At 47.6% G+C, this 14,501-nt stretch overlaps 1 protein-coding gene across 2 annotated transcripts in view; it reads left to right on the top strand.

Annotated features, from left to right (window-relative positions):
* The first annotated feature begins 8,818 nt into the window (after window positions 1–8,818).
* Window positions 8,819–14,501, top strand: part of RUBCNL (rubicon like autophagy enhancer) — a 43,994-nt gene continuing 38,311 nt past the window's right edge. For both annotated transcript variants that reach the window (XM_008259985.4, XM_008259983.4), the window contains exon 1: window positions 8,819–8,955. The gene's annotated coding sequence lies outside the window, so the exon portion shown is untranslated. The remainder of the gene's footprint in view (window positions 8,956–14,501) is intronic.

Below are 14,501 nucleotides of genomic sequence, written 5' to 3'. Positions count from 1 at the left end.
GAACTTTGCTGCCCGAAGCATGCGCCCTGGCTCAGCAGCCCTGGCATCACTAGCAGCAACCAGGCCCCACCTGAGATCAGAATCTGCACTTTACCAAGATTCCCGATGATTCCTCTGCATGGTAAAGTTTGAGAGGGACTGCCTGGAGGAATATTAGACAACCAGAGAAGGAAAACACAAATATCAGTAGGTTCCCAACCCCATCAAGTCCCACTGGCTGAAACCTATCTGTAGCTCCCACTGCCCTTGGCACAGCCTCCAATTTCTTTGGGAAAAAAACAAAACAAAACAAAACCCTTCCTTCCTTCCTTCCTTCCTTCCTTCCTTCCTTCCTTCCTTCCTTCCTTCCACTTTCTCTCTCTCTCTCTCTCTCTCTCTCTCTCTCTGAAAGACAGAGTGACAGAGAGCGAGAAAGGGAGAGCAATCTTTCATCTGCTTCATTCCCCAAATGGCCACAACATTCAGGTCTGGGCCAGGCCGACACCAGTATTTAGGAACTCCATGCAGGTCCCCCATGTGAGTGGCAGGCACCCAAGCACTTGGGCCATCTTCTGCTGCTTTCCCAGTCACATTAGCAGGAAGCTGGATTGAAAATGGAGAGGCGGGAACTTGAACCAGAGCCCTGATTTGGGATGTTGGTGTCACAGGCGGTGGCTGAACCCACTGTGCCACAAAGGTTCCAACTTCTTGAAATGGCTTCAGACTCCCATTTCTATTCTGCCCACCTCAGTCTTCCCCTTTGTAGACCAGCCAAGTTCCATTGAGGGCAGCAACCTGAACTAGCCAGGCTTTCTTCTCAGAATACGTGTGTTGCACGTATTCTGCTCACTGACATGCTTTTCCTCATTTTAACAAACAGGGCTGCTTAAAAGTCCCAGCAGTACACCACTAATGCGGAAAAATGAACACAAAAAGTCTCCTTCCCCACACAGGTCCGGTGAATGTGGCCCGTCAGTGCGTCCTCTCTGACTACAAAAAGCTTCCAGCTCAGTATAAGAAGCATTCCTCTTCCCGGGAGGGTTCTTGAGCCAGCAAGTTTCAGTTGAAGGCATATTTACGCGTGGTTTGACTCTGTGACAGCAGCTCTAACGCCCGAGAGTGACAACAAGCCTCCTGGGAGCGCTTAGCCGGCCGAATGCTGTAATGGATCATTGATATGCTGTATTTGCCTTTTCTTCTTTATGTAGGTCTTAGTGCTCAGTGTTGGACATGATGGGGGTGTCAGCGGTGTTGGCCAGAATGTCTCAAGCTCTTTCACTGGCCTGTGTAAAGAGCTTCCACTCATCTCTGAAGAGATAGGAAGTGTCCTCGTGTAGGAAGGAAGTCACTACTGTATACTTAGTCATTGATTTCTAAATTGATTCCCTGTTTCCCTGTAAGTAGTAAATAGATATAGATAATATCAACAGAACTGTGCTGCTAAATCCAAATGACTTAATTTCCAGTGTCTTGGTTTGTAAGGGTTTTTCCAGCGAAACAGAACCCACAGAGTGTGTGTGTCTGTCTGTCTATCCATCGATTGACTTCTCATGAGGAACTGGATCACATAATTATGGAGACTGAGAAGGCCCAGGATATTCTATCTGCTGGTTGGAGACCCAGGAAAGCAGGTAGGTCAGCCTAGTCCAAGTCTTCAGGCCCAAACACTGAGGAAACCAGTAATTTCAATGCCAGCCTAAGGGTAGAAGATGAGATGAGATCCAAATCAAGCATGGAGGCAGGAAAACGGGAATGAATTCTTCCTTCGTCTATCTCTGGTCCTATTTAGCCCTCCAGGGATTGTAAGGTGCCCACACAAGGAGAGAGGAGGACAACCTACTTTGCCGTTTGCTTCAGCTGCACCTAATCTTACCCAGAAACAGACTTACACACATACCAAGAGGTCATGTTTACCCAGATACCTGGGCATCTCCTGATCCAGGCAAATGGACATATAAAATGAATGATCACATTGATATTAGGGGCCTCATTCATAACTAGTTAGAGAAAGGGAGGGGGGGGAGAGAGAGAGAGAGAGAGATGATCAATTTCTAAAGATTTTAGATGATCAAACATACAATAGTCATAGCTGGTGCAAGATTCTATATTTTTCCAAAATCAGTTCTTTAGTAGATGCTTTTCAAGAGCCTATTTTATGTTTGAGGCACTTGGATGATTAGAGAGAAAAAAACAATTAGCTAATACCATGATACCACACTTGGCAGAGACTGGTGGAACTGCCCAAACTAATACAGACCTTGAAAGGAGAATTCATGCCATGATCATGATGGGACAAGGACCAGAAATCTTTCCCCTAATGTGACATAAGTGCGTGGACTCTTGAAGTCCCAGGGAGGGAGTAAGTTTCTCCAACATAAGACAGATTTAATTTCTGGGCACTTACTCACGTAGGGATATCAAGTGAACTTAATTTGATTAAAGGACACTTGAGAAAATTAGGTATTGTGGCCTTTTTGTTAGCAGAATTGCGGGATGGGACTCCCAGGTGCCACGTGGGACTGGATCTGAGTGTTTAAGTCTTTCCCCATTGAGCAGTCCACATGCAGAGTTGTCCAAACTGGGCTGTCACAGGAATAAAGGAAATGCCAGGCCGAGACACGCAGCTCAGGGTCAGCATCAGCAGGCAGCTATGAAGAATGTCCCCAGAGCAACCAGCAGCCATTATGGTTTTAGGGTAATTGAGGCAGGATTAAATGAACAGATGGAAAGTTAGGTTGAGATCACAGAAGAGAATATTTAAAGTGCTAGACTAAGACACTGAACTTGAGCACATTAACTGTGCCCAAGAATGGGTTAAGCTTAGCTTAATGCCTTCCTACTTTCTAGGATGGTATTGAAATCACACTGCATGAGCCATGGGGACAGTTAAAAATATTTATGAAACATCTGAACACATGAAATACAAGGTCCTGGATTGGAGAGGGTGAAATGTAGGAAAGGAATTCAGGAATGAGTAAGGTCCTCTAGCTTCATAATTCAGCAAAGCAGACAGAAAACAGACAACTGAATATTTTTAGTTCTGGGGGCTGGCATTGTGGCATAGTAGGCTAAGCCTCTGCCTGCAGTGCCAGCATCTCATGTGGACACCAGTTCAAGTCCTGGCTGCTCTTCTTCTGATCTAGCTCTCTGCTATGGCCTGGGAAAGCAGTGGAAGATGGCACTTTAGTGGGAGACCTGGAAGAAGCTCCTGGCTCCTGGCTTCAGATTCAGCTCAGCTCTGGCTATTGTGGCCCTTTGGGGAGTGAACCAGAGGATGTATGTTCTCTCTCTGTCTCTGTCTCTCTCTCTTTCTCTGTCTGTAACTCTGCCTCTCAAATAAATAAATAAAATCTAAAAAAATATTTTTAGTTTCAATGGCAGAATGCCATTGCATTCATGCAGAACCTCAGATTTTTATATATGCCACATTTATAATCCTAACCATAGAGCACAAGACACTAGCAGATTCTGTTCCACTAGTCCGGCTAAAAACAGCGTCCAAAAAGAAAAGTGGAAACCGTGTAGTGAAGAGAGAGGAGAATGGACTACAGCCCAGGTTTACTTCTCGTTCTCTCTAAGATCAAGAGCACACCCAGTCTTGTCCAGGAGCAGGTGACCTGGGGATCAGGGCTGGCCAGAAGCTCTGCTGTGGTCGTGTCTGGTATTCTTGCTTTTGTCTGGAAGCAGAAAGTGCTTTCACATGGAATCCTTTTATTTCTCCATCTCTTACAGACAAGAGCTTCTCTCAGGACATGGCAACTTCGAGCACGGCCCCATTAACCCAAGCTACTCACCTGCAGAAGGCAATTGTGAAACGGCAGAAGTCCACTGCCACTCTGAGTGTGGGAGTGCAGCAACCCCGACTCGGGCTTCTGGCCCAAGGAAAAGCGAAATAGAGCAAAATTTACCAAAATTCAAGAAAAGGATTTCTAGGCAAAGCATATTGCTTTTTTGGACTCTCCAAAGAAGTATTACATAATTATATATATTTATTTTAAAAATATATTGCCCTAAAACATGCATACCATAAATTTTATCATTTTACCTTTTTTTTTTTCAGTGCATAATTCAGTGGTGTTTAATGTACTTACAATATGATGCAACCATTACCATTGTCCATCTCCAGAACTCTTAAATCATCCCAAACAGAAACTCTGTACTCATTAAATAATACTCCTGTTACCCAGCCCAGAGCTCCTGAAAACCTTTATTCTGCTTTCTTTTTATTTTTTTTAAAATATTTATTTATTTATCTGAAAGTCAGAGTTACACAGAAAAAGGGAGAGACAGAGAAAGAGAGAAGAGAGAGAAAAGAGAGATCTTCCATCTGCTCATTCACTCTCCAAATGGCCACAATGACCAGGTCTGTGCCAGGTCAAAGCCAGGAGCCAGGAGCTTCTTCCAGGTCTCCCAAGTGGGTACAGGGGCCCAAGCGCTTGGGCCATCTTCCACTGCTTTCCTGGACACATTAGCAGGGAGCTGGACTCAAATCGGCGCCCATATGGGATGCCAGCACTACAGACAGCAGCTTCACATGCTATGCCACAGCACTCTCTCTGTTCTATTTTTGATCTGTATGAATTTGCCTATTTCAGGTTCTACATGGAACTGGAATCAAACAAATCTGTCCTTTTGTGGATAATGGATGTTTACAGTAAACAGGCAGGAGGAAAAAGAAAGACAAAGCAAATGCATTCTCTGTTGGTTCTTTCCCTCCCTGACACATGCCCTGGCTTCCCTTCCGTGTGGGTTCCTGCATGGACTTCCTGGGTTCTGTCTGGTGATGATGCCATTGGCCTTCTGTGGGTAGCTTATTATGCAGGTCATTCCATTGCATTTCCTTCCTCTTTTGTACAGAACTGATTTCTCCTTTGCTGACTCTGTCAGCTGAGTTCAAAACCAGGGTCAAGGTTCTGCTCATGACACAATTCGCTTCTTGTGAAGCCTGGCTGGGTTTCGGCGGGCAGCTGCCAGGCGTTTAGGCTTCCAGGATGCTGTTCTGGCTACAATGGGGCTTTGTGTGCGATCACCGAGTATTGGGCACAGACCTGGCTCGGCTTTAGTGGTGAGCTGTCCCTGACTTGCTTATGGCTTTCAAGCCTTAGGTCTTGGAGGGCACTGTGACCTTGAACTTGACCAATGAAAACAAAAACAAAAACAAAAACACAGCCTCTGCTTTCCTGGTTGGAGCTCAGTTTGTAACTCTCAGGGCCTTTCTCAGAATTAGTCAGGCTCTCTTGCAAAGCCCACCCATCAACATTGAGTGCCTGGGAAATTCTCTTCCAGTCCCAGAAGAAATAGAACAGATTTTCCCAACTTGAAAACATCTGTGCTTGATCTTTTCTTCTTAGTCACAGAGATTCTCTTTCAGAATGTGGACCCCCTTTATCTGTGACTAGATGTTGAATGTGCATATTCAACTTTGACAGGGGGCACAGGCCAGCCTTATGCTAGTTTTGTAAAGGTGATTTCATAATGGTTTCAGAGGGAACTGACCGAACACCACCACCTTGGTCCAAAACGTCTTGCTTTCCCAAAGGAGTGTGCTTTTCTTGCCTTGGGTTGTGGCCAGTCTGCCGTCCGGTCCTATTGTTTTGCTTTTTGTCTAGGAGGCTCATTTATTTTGTGTGACATGTGCTCTTGTTTTAAGTTCCTTCCCCTGACCTTTCCCCAGACTCCACTTTCCTTTCAAATACTTGGGAAACAAGGCTCTTGCCTGGTTCCTTCTTTGATTATTATTCTGTCTTGTGCAGGTGGCACGGTGGGCGTTTCACAGTGTTTGTTGGGACACCTGCCTGGAAAGCCTGGCTGAGCTACTTACTAGCTGTGTGACCTTGGGCAAGCAATTTAACCTCTCAAAGCCCAGATTCTTCCTTTGTGAAAAGGGAACAACGAATTGTTATCTCCAAGAATGTTGATTGGACCACTTAAAATAATTAGGGATAGTGCCCAGGGCATAGCAAATACTCAGTTAACGGTTAACACGCATCCATAACCTTTTCTTAATGTAAGTCCTTCCTAGCCTAGCCGGCCTCCAGCTGACCTGATACCCAGATACGCAAAGTTCCTTCAGGGTTAAGCCAGGTTGCTGCCCAAGCAAGTAGGGTGGCTAGCAGATAGTAGTCACCTCACCTGTCATATGGAGTCCTAATTTCTGTATCTTAAGAAGGCAGCTACCAATTCACCATGCCACCCCATAACCCTCCATGCTAAGATGTGCTGGGAATGGCATGTGCCAAAGGTGTAGAGGGAAGGGAAGCCCAAAGTAACAGTGATTTTGTTCCACAACTTGGGAATGCCAAGGAACCAAGGGTAGCATGACAGGATTTGGTTTTACCAAGCAGAAAGTGTTATGGGAAAATGGCCACGGAGAACATATTATTACCTCAGTTCTTTGTCTCACATGGAAGCAGAATTTCCAAGCAGACAAGCAGAGATTTGAAAACAAGATTTAGGAGCCTGCACTGTGACGTAGCAGGTAAAGTCGCTGCTTGCAGTGCCGACATCCCATGTGGGGGCTGGTTCGAGTCCTAGCTGCTCCACTTCTGATCTAGCTCTCTGCTATGGCCTGGGAAAACAGCAGAAGACTGCTGAAGTCCTTGGGCCCCTGCACCTGTGTGGGAGATCCGGAGGAAGCTCCTGGCCCCTGGCTTCGGATCAGTGCAACTCCAGCCATTGTGCCCAACTGGGGAGTAAACCAGTGGATGGAAGACCCCTCTCTGCCTCTCTGTAACTCTGCCTTTCAAATAAATAAGTAAGTCATTAACAAGTAAATAATAGCAAGATTTATTAAAGTCTAGACTTCCAGCCAGAGTAGCATGGAGGGGGGACTTCCAAGAGAGGAAGAAACCTAAAGGGGCTGGTGGTAGTAGGGTTTTTAAGTACAATTTTGGGAAAGAAACTGTCAATCAATAAGGTGGTGACAAACCTAGCAAAAGACTTGATTTACAAGCCTTTATCCTGTCTGGTTTGCTCACGATAAAACATGGGATAGGTAACTTGTCTTCACAATAAACTGTGAGCTCAGGAGAGTGAAATCACCACTCCCTGGCTATTTGCACGGTTGACTTGGAGATTCCTAAGGAAAGAGGTGGGCACTTTTGATGTTGCTAAAGATAAATTTGTTGCGGGGGAGACATTTTCCACCCTCAATTTCCAGACTGTCTACCTTGTGTGTTGTTCCCAGTGCAGGTAGCTTGGGGATCTTTCCTGACAAGTTAGGGTCCCCTAGGGCCAGGGGGACCTTGTGGGCTCAGCCCCACTAAGAGCGCTAAGATTTCTGTGAGAACAGAAGAATGTCTCTGGGACATTTTTGATTGGGATCCCATTGAATCTGTAAATTGCTTCAGGTAGTATGCACATTTTGATAATATTAATTCTACCAATCCACAAACATGGAAGATCCTTTCATTTGTTTTGTGTCTGCTTCTATTTCTATTTTTTTTTTTTTTTTTTTGACAGGCAGAGTGGATAGTGAGAGAGAGAGAGACAGAGAGAGAAAGGTCTTCCTTTTGCCGTTGGTTCACCCTCCAATGGCCGCCGCTGCAGCCGGCGCACCGCGCTGATCCTGGCAGGAGCCAGGAGCCAGGTGCTTTTCCTGGTCTCCCATGGGGTGCAGGGCCCAAGCACCTGGGCCATCCTCCACTGCACTCCCTGGCCATAGCAGAGAGCTGGCCTGGAAGAGGGGCAACCGGGACAGAATCCGGCGCCCCAACCGGGACTAGAACCCGGTGTGCCGGCGCCGCAAGGTGGAGGATTAGCCTATTGAGCCACGGCGCCGGCTCATATTTCTTTAATGTGTTGTAATTTTCATGGTAGAGATCTTTTGCCTCCTTGGTTAAATTTATTCCAAGGTATTTGTGTTTTTTGTAGCTGTTGTGAACGGGGATGATCTTACTGTTAGGAAGAGTTGCAGATTGGTGCCTCCTCACACGGGGCACCCTAAATGTTAGGAAAAGAGGCGCAGAATGGAGAGGAGGCAGTGTGCGAATTTATAGCCAGACCAGATTTATTCAGAGAAAATAAATTCATAGAGGTGAATGACCAACTGCCGGCATACACATGATGGAACGCGTGGCAGAAGGCTCCGACCCCCAGGGGCTGGGCCTTTTTGTATTTTAGGATGGGGGTGGGTGTAGAGGACAGCAGGCAGAGGGGAATTCCTGGAAATGGTCTTTCGGGTGGCCGTGGGGGGTGGGATATGAAGGCAATAGGATGTGAGACCCAATTGAGATTCAAGGGCAGGGAATAAATTCCAATGTCTATCTATCTTTTGGGCAATGAGTGCGAATGGCTGAGGCTTATGTCTTTCTTCCATCACTTACTAGTTCTTTCTCAGCCCTGTGGGCTGGTAGCTTCTCCCAGCACCTCCAGCGCAGCTAGGGACTGATCTGACACCTCGCTGCAGGAAAGCGAGGAGACCATCAGCCTCAAAGTCGCAGCTCTTGCTCCGGGTGAGTTACAGGTCCTGGCGGGGCTCACTGATTTCAAGGCAGATCCACGCAAACGCCTCCTTCTCCATTTCGGGCAATTGTACTGAAAGCTAGCTAACAGCGGCTCGGGGGCGTTTGGGGCTGGTAACACATTTCCGTCAGCTGTGCGTTTATGTATTCGTTTCAACCTCGAAAACGCTGTCCCCGTCTGACTGCCGGAGGAAGATCGAGGAAGGGCGCCCGGGGTGCCCTCTGCCTGCGCGCAGGAGAGCCGAAGTGCGGGTGAACCCAGGTCTTCCCATCTTCGCGCCGTCCCCCTGCAGGCAGCACGCCCCGGGGCGGCGCGGCGCTCCCGGGGGCAGCGTCTCCGGTTGCAGCGTTAGCTCTCTAGAGGGAGGTCAGGGTGTCAGGGGGCGTGGCGGCGTCCCAGCGTTGCCGCCTGCTCTCCCCGCGGCTCTGCAGAGCGCGGTGGCCGCGGGACGCGGCTCGGAGCCCGGCCAGCTGGTACCGACGCGCCCCGAGTTCCCCCGGCGCTGCCTTCCAGGTGAGGCTGGGGGGCAGGGGTGGGGGTTGGAGGAAGGGGAGGACAGGCTGCAGAAGAGATGGGGGAGGTGAGAGGGACTCCGGGGAGGCTCGCGCTGAGCAGAGACCCTGGGACTCTCAGGGAAGGTCGGTCCCTAGGGCCTCTTGGACACTGCAGGTTGGGGCTCCTTGCCAGGTGGCGGGTTTTTATAAACTTCCGCAAGGTGAGGGCGACGCTGAGCTCGGTCTGCACTGACCCCAGCGTATTTTTTGTTGAAAGGACTCTGAATACAGAGCCTGCGCCCTGCGTCTTCCCACGCGCTGTCTTCCGGGCTCGGTGGCTTTTCTCGATTCCTCAGACGCGCGCGCGAATTGAATGCAAAGGCCAACGAAGAGAGCCCTGGAACCCAAGGAAGCCCGGGGATATTTCTGGCCGCGGGGAGAGGGGCGGGAGCAGTGACACACTTGGCGACTTCACCCAGCTGGGTTGGAGTCTGAATGCGCGGCGTGTGGGGTGGTCGGAGCGCCCTGGGGAGAAGTCCACCTGCTGCTGCGGCTGCTCCCCTGGGCACCCAGCCACTTCCCACCGCCTGGTCGTGACAGCGCCGGCTCTTGGCCTGGGTGCTGGCAGCTTGCCAAAGGCGGAGAAGCCTCGGAGGAGGGCTCATTTCTGCTTAAATGAGAATGGAGGCTCAAAGGAAGGGTGTATTTGAGAGCTGCCTGAACCGCACCGTATTATTACAATGGACATGTATTTAAGAGCTGTCCGAGCTGTGTGATTACGATGGAAATAGATGCTGGAGCTGCCCGTGGTTGTGTTATTACGATGGAATCTGGAAGGATCTTTGAACTGAAGACAGCGCCACGGACTGAACACATGTAGATGTGGGTTTCTTAATGCTAAGTCCTCAGGCCAAATAGTGATGAGGTCTTGGCAAACCGAGAAACCTCAATGATCACTTCTTCTGTGGGATGGGGGTCGATCCTCCTCCCTGGGACTTCACCCGGGCGATGGGAAGATGAATGAACCGGAGGGAGGGAGGTGCTTCTGCAAATGAAGGTGTCCCGACAAAGCCTTCGTGGTAGTACTGGTGATTTCACAATTACCCGGCCAGAGTGCCAGGATGCGTCCATTTGTCCATCTCCTGGTGCACCTCCCTGCACCTTCCCAGCCACAGGAAGCCAGGTGTCAGTTGTGGCATCAGAGGGACACCACCATCTTCAGCTTCTCCAGGGTCAGCACAAAGTGGAGGAAGCCCTAGGAACTGCTGGTGGAGATCCAGAGTGGTGGCCTCTCTGGGGCAGTCTTTATGCAACCGTATAGCTCTGAGAATAAGGTTGGCCTTCTGAGCTTTTTTTCTGATAAAAAAAACAGGGATAATGCTGTTGGAATCAGAGATAAGCGTGCAAGAGTGAGCATTTTCTTTAGAGGAATTATGGAAAGAACTACAGGAAGGGTCCATTGCTCACCAAGGCATTTTTTCCCTATCTATTTGAAGGCACTGATAACAGCCCTGGCAGATTTGAATACTTTCCCTTGTTGCTAAATCGGAATGCATGTTTCTAATCTGGAAAGAAGAGTTTGCATAGTTGGTTATGTTAAAATTGAAGGCACTCTCTGTAGGTAAGCTATCTGGGAAGATTTCCAATTGGTTTCTCTGTTTTAATTACAAGGAGCTTGAGAAATAAAACTAGGCCTCTAACTCACCATGTCTTATGTTGAACTATATTTTTATGCACTAATAATGATGATGATGAAGCTAACTTTTGTACAACATTGTATACCAGACTGAGATACAATTCATTTAGTTCTCACAACAGTCCTCACACAGAGAGGCTATGAGCCTTGCTCAAGGTCACACAGCTGGTAAATATTTTCTCTCAGATAGGCATGAACATTATATTTGATTAGGAAGTGTGTGTGTGTGTGTGTGTGTGTGTTTTCTGCGATGCATTTTATCCCTCCCCTCCCCCCCCACATACACCAAAGCACCATGGAGGTGAGCCCAGGGCTCACAGCAAGGCTCCATGCTTTGAACCCTGAGCACGCCTCTCAATCATTGTGGGCTCATCAGTCTACTTCCATTATCTGGGCCTCAGTTATTACGGTTTTTGAATTTGTGTATATTAAAAAAAAAAAAAAGAGAGAGAGGACGAATACTCTCTGGTTCACTCCTGAAATGCCTGCAACACTTGGGGCTGGGCCAGGCTGAAGCTTGGAGCCAGGAACTTGATCCTGGTAGGAACTCAGTGACTTGAGCCATCACTTTCTGCCTTCCAGGGTCTGCATTGGTTGGAAGCTGGAGCCAGGAGCTGGAGCCTGGTATTGAATCCAGAAACTTCCATACCTCTCCATTGGTGCCCCAACCACTAAGCCAAATGCCCACCTTGGTCTCAGTTTTCCAATCCATAAAATACATGTAGTCATAATAAACCCAAATTGCGTTAAGGTTTTATTTTGATTGGAACATGAAATATGAATTGGAAAAATAAAATAGTTGTTAGAATGCAAAATGAAGCTTTGGATTTAAGTGTGTTTGTCATCTGCAATAGTGTTGGGAACAAAAGCTTCAGAGAGCCGGCATTAGCCCAGCAGTTAAGATGTCTGCATCCCTCCTTGGTGTACCTGGGTTTAACTCCTGGCTCTGACTCCTGACTCCAACTTCCCGCTAATGCAGACCTTGGGAGGCAGTAGTGATGGCTCAAGTAATTGGATTCTGCCACCCACTTGGGAGACCTGGATTAGGTTCCTGGCTCCTGGCTTGGGCCCCATCCAGCCTTGTCCACTGCAGGCGTTTGGGGAGTGAGCCTGTGAATGGCAGCGCTCTTTATGTCTGCCTCTCAAATGATTTTTTTTTTTTTTGACAGACAGAGTGGACAGTGAGAGAGAGAGACAGAGAGAAAGGTCTTCCTTTTGCTGTTGGTTCACCCCCCAATGGCCGCTGCGGCCGGCGTGCTGCGGCTGGCACACCGTGCTGATCCGGAGCCAGGTGCTTCCTCATGGTCTTCCATGCGGGTGCAGGGCCCAAGCACTTGGGCCATCCTTCACTGAACTCCCAGGCCACAGCAGAGAGCTGGACTGGAAGAGGAGCAACCGGGACAGAATCTGGTGCCCCAACCCGGACTAGAACCTGGGGTGATGGCGCCGCAGGTGCAGGATTAGCCTATTGAGCAGTGGCACCGGCCTCAAATGATTTTTAAAATGCTTTTAGTTCTGTTATTGGATCCTTACTACAAGAGATAAATGCAAATTAGAACTCAGTTTTTTGGGAGCAAGTAACTTTGAAAAGCACCCATGCTCAGCAGGTGCCTCCCTCTAACAGTTTTAGGTGATTGGAAGGTGGAAATATGTGGGTTCCATTCTTCTGTGTTCTTTTATTCCAGCAAACTACAGTAGATAAGAGAACAACTGAGTTTCCAAAGTATCTGTAGTGTATGTCTCTGTCCTTTCTTGATTTGGAAATTATTCTTTTTTGAAAAGATTTATTTATTTATTTTAAATTTATTTATTTTAAAGGCAGAATTACAGAGAGAGAGAGGGAGAGAGGTCTTCCATCTGCTGGTTCACTCCCCAGATGGCCACAATGGCCAGAGCTGTGCCAATCCAAAGCCAGGAGCCTGGAGTTTCTTCTGGGTCTCCCACGTGGGTGCAGGGGCCCAAGGACTTGAGCCATCTTCTACTGCTTTCCCAGGCCATAGCAGAGAGCCTGATTGGAAGTGGAGCAGCCAGGTCTCGAACCGGCGCCCATATGGGATGCTGGCACTGCGGGCGGAGGCTTTTCCTGCTGCTACATTACAGCACTGGCCCTGGAAATTATTCGATGGCAATTTTTGAGATAGGCATTTTAAACCTGGGAAGTGAAGATACTTTAAATTTTTGTACATTCATATTTTAAGAATATGGCTCAATTGCCAAGTTTTTTAAATTTCCCTACAAAATCCATTTTTTGGGGGGAGGCAACTCACTCTTTGTTTAGATTCTTGGTTTTATGGAGATATGGGTTCAGGGAAGCAAACATGGCCATGTCACTGGCATTGCCAAGGTCGTGGCAGTCTGCTCTATGCGTGGTGAATGTGGGTGTTTTGGAAAGGTGTCTGGTTCCGCCAGTTTGCAAGTCTTCCCAACACCTTTGTGCTTGAGGGGTGGGGGCTAGATTCCTTTATCCTGGGCCTGCTGGGTGTTGGTGGTTTGAAAACAACCCTGGAAGCAGACTGGCTGTTTGCTTTAGTATGGAAGAAATAGTTCATGGTTAACTCCAAGTGTCTTCTGTTACACTGTGAACACAGAGATGACTGTTTTCTTGTTGTTTTTCTAAACAATGCCACTTTTGCTTGTGGGCTTTGCTCACACGTTGACTGTTTCTCAATCAGGATATTTTCACAATCTGCACTCAACCCCCATCTTCCAGCTCCCTTTTGACATATTGCTGTTTAGAAACCGCGAGAGTTGGTTGGTGTTGAGGGCTGAGCTAGGTTGGTAATAATCTGAAATACCTTGAGGGATTCTGACTTAGGGGATAAGCAGATACTCTGTGTGTGTGTGTGTGTGTGTATTGTGTGTTGTGTGTACAATTTAGCAGTGGCAGCCTGGCACACTGTGTTGCATCCCTGTCCTCCGCTGCTGCTATTTTAAAGCAAGTTCAGGAAGTTCTATCAATTATTTCTAACTGCTTCTGTGTGTATTTCTGAGAGCTGGGCACTTCACAAAACCTAGCTGTGGTGCTAACCTCTCTGACCTTGCCTCCCGTGGGGAAGTTGGGCAGCCGACCTGCCCTGGTTTACAGATAAGGGTGCGCACCTGAGGCTGCATTAGTTGGCCAGTTGCTGGTAGCCAGTTTAGACTGATTCTGTTTCTGTTACCTTTTCCAGCCCTTGATTTTTTTTCTTTTTTCCAGATAGTTCTGTTGTGACAATCTCACATTCACTTCCTCCCTCTTCCCCATAATGATTTTAGACATTTATTCAGAATTCCCTTGAACTACTCTCTCTACTTCTCCTTTTAACTTTCTCCTAACCTTTCAGAATCTTAGCTCACAGCCCAACTTGTAGCTTGTTCTCTTTTGATCGCTGTCACCCATGAAATACTAGCTCACTCTAGTTCTAGATCTTTTTGAGATAGGCATGTCTCCCTGTTTCCTATATTTTAAAGTAGTGTTAATGAGATTGAGATAGAATTCACATGCCATACAATTCATGCATATAAACTGTACACCCATTTAAAATTCAATACTTTTAAAGATATTAAGTTATTTGAAAGTCTTAGTGACAAGAGAGAGAGGGAGAAAGAGAGATGCTCCATCCAGCAGTTCACTCCCCAAATGGCTGCAACAGCCAAGACTAAGCCAGGAGCCAGGAATGCCATTGAAGTCTCCCATGTAGGTGGCAGGGATCCAAGGACTTGGGCCATCTGCTGCTGCTTTCCTAGGTGTATTAGCAGGAAGCTGGGATTGGAAGCAGAGTGATCTGGACTTGAACTAGCACTCTTGTATGGTTTGTGGGATCGCAAGCAGCAGCTTAGCCCGCTGTGCCGCAACACCCATTGCTAATTAGGTAATTTTTAATCTGTTC

This window comes from Oryctolagus cuniculus, chromosome 9 (assembly GCF_964237555.1).
Source record: "Oryctolagus cuniculus chromosome 9, mOryCun1.1, whole genome shotgun sequence".
Lineage (NCBI taxonomy): Eukaryota > Metazoa > Chordata > Mammalia > Lagomorpha > Leporidae > Oryctolagus > Oryctolagus cuniculus.
Note: the sequence above shows the minus strand (reverse complement) of the source record. Positions and strands in the feature narration are given on the sequence as shown.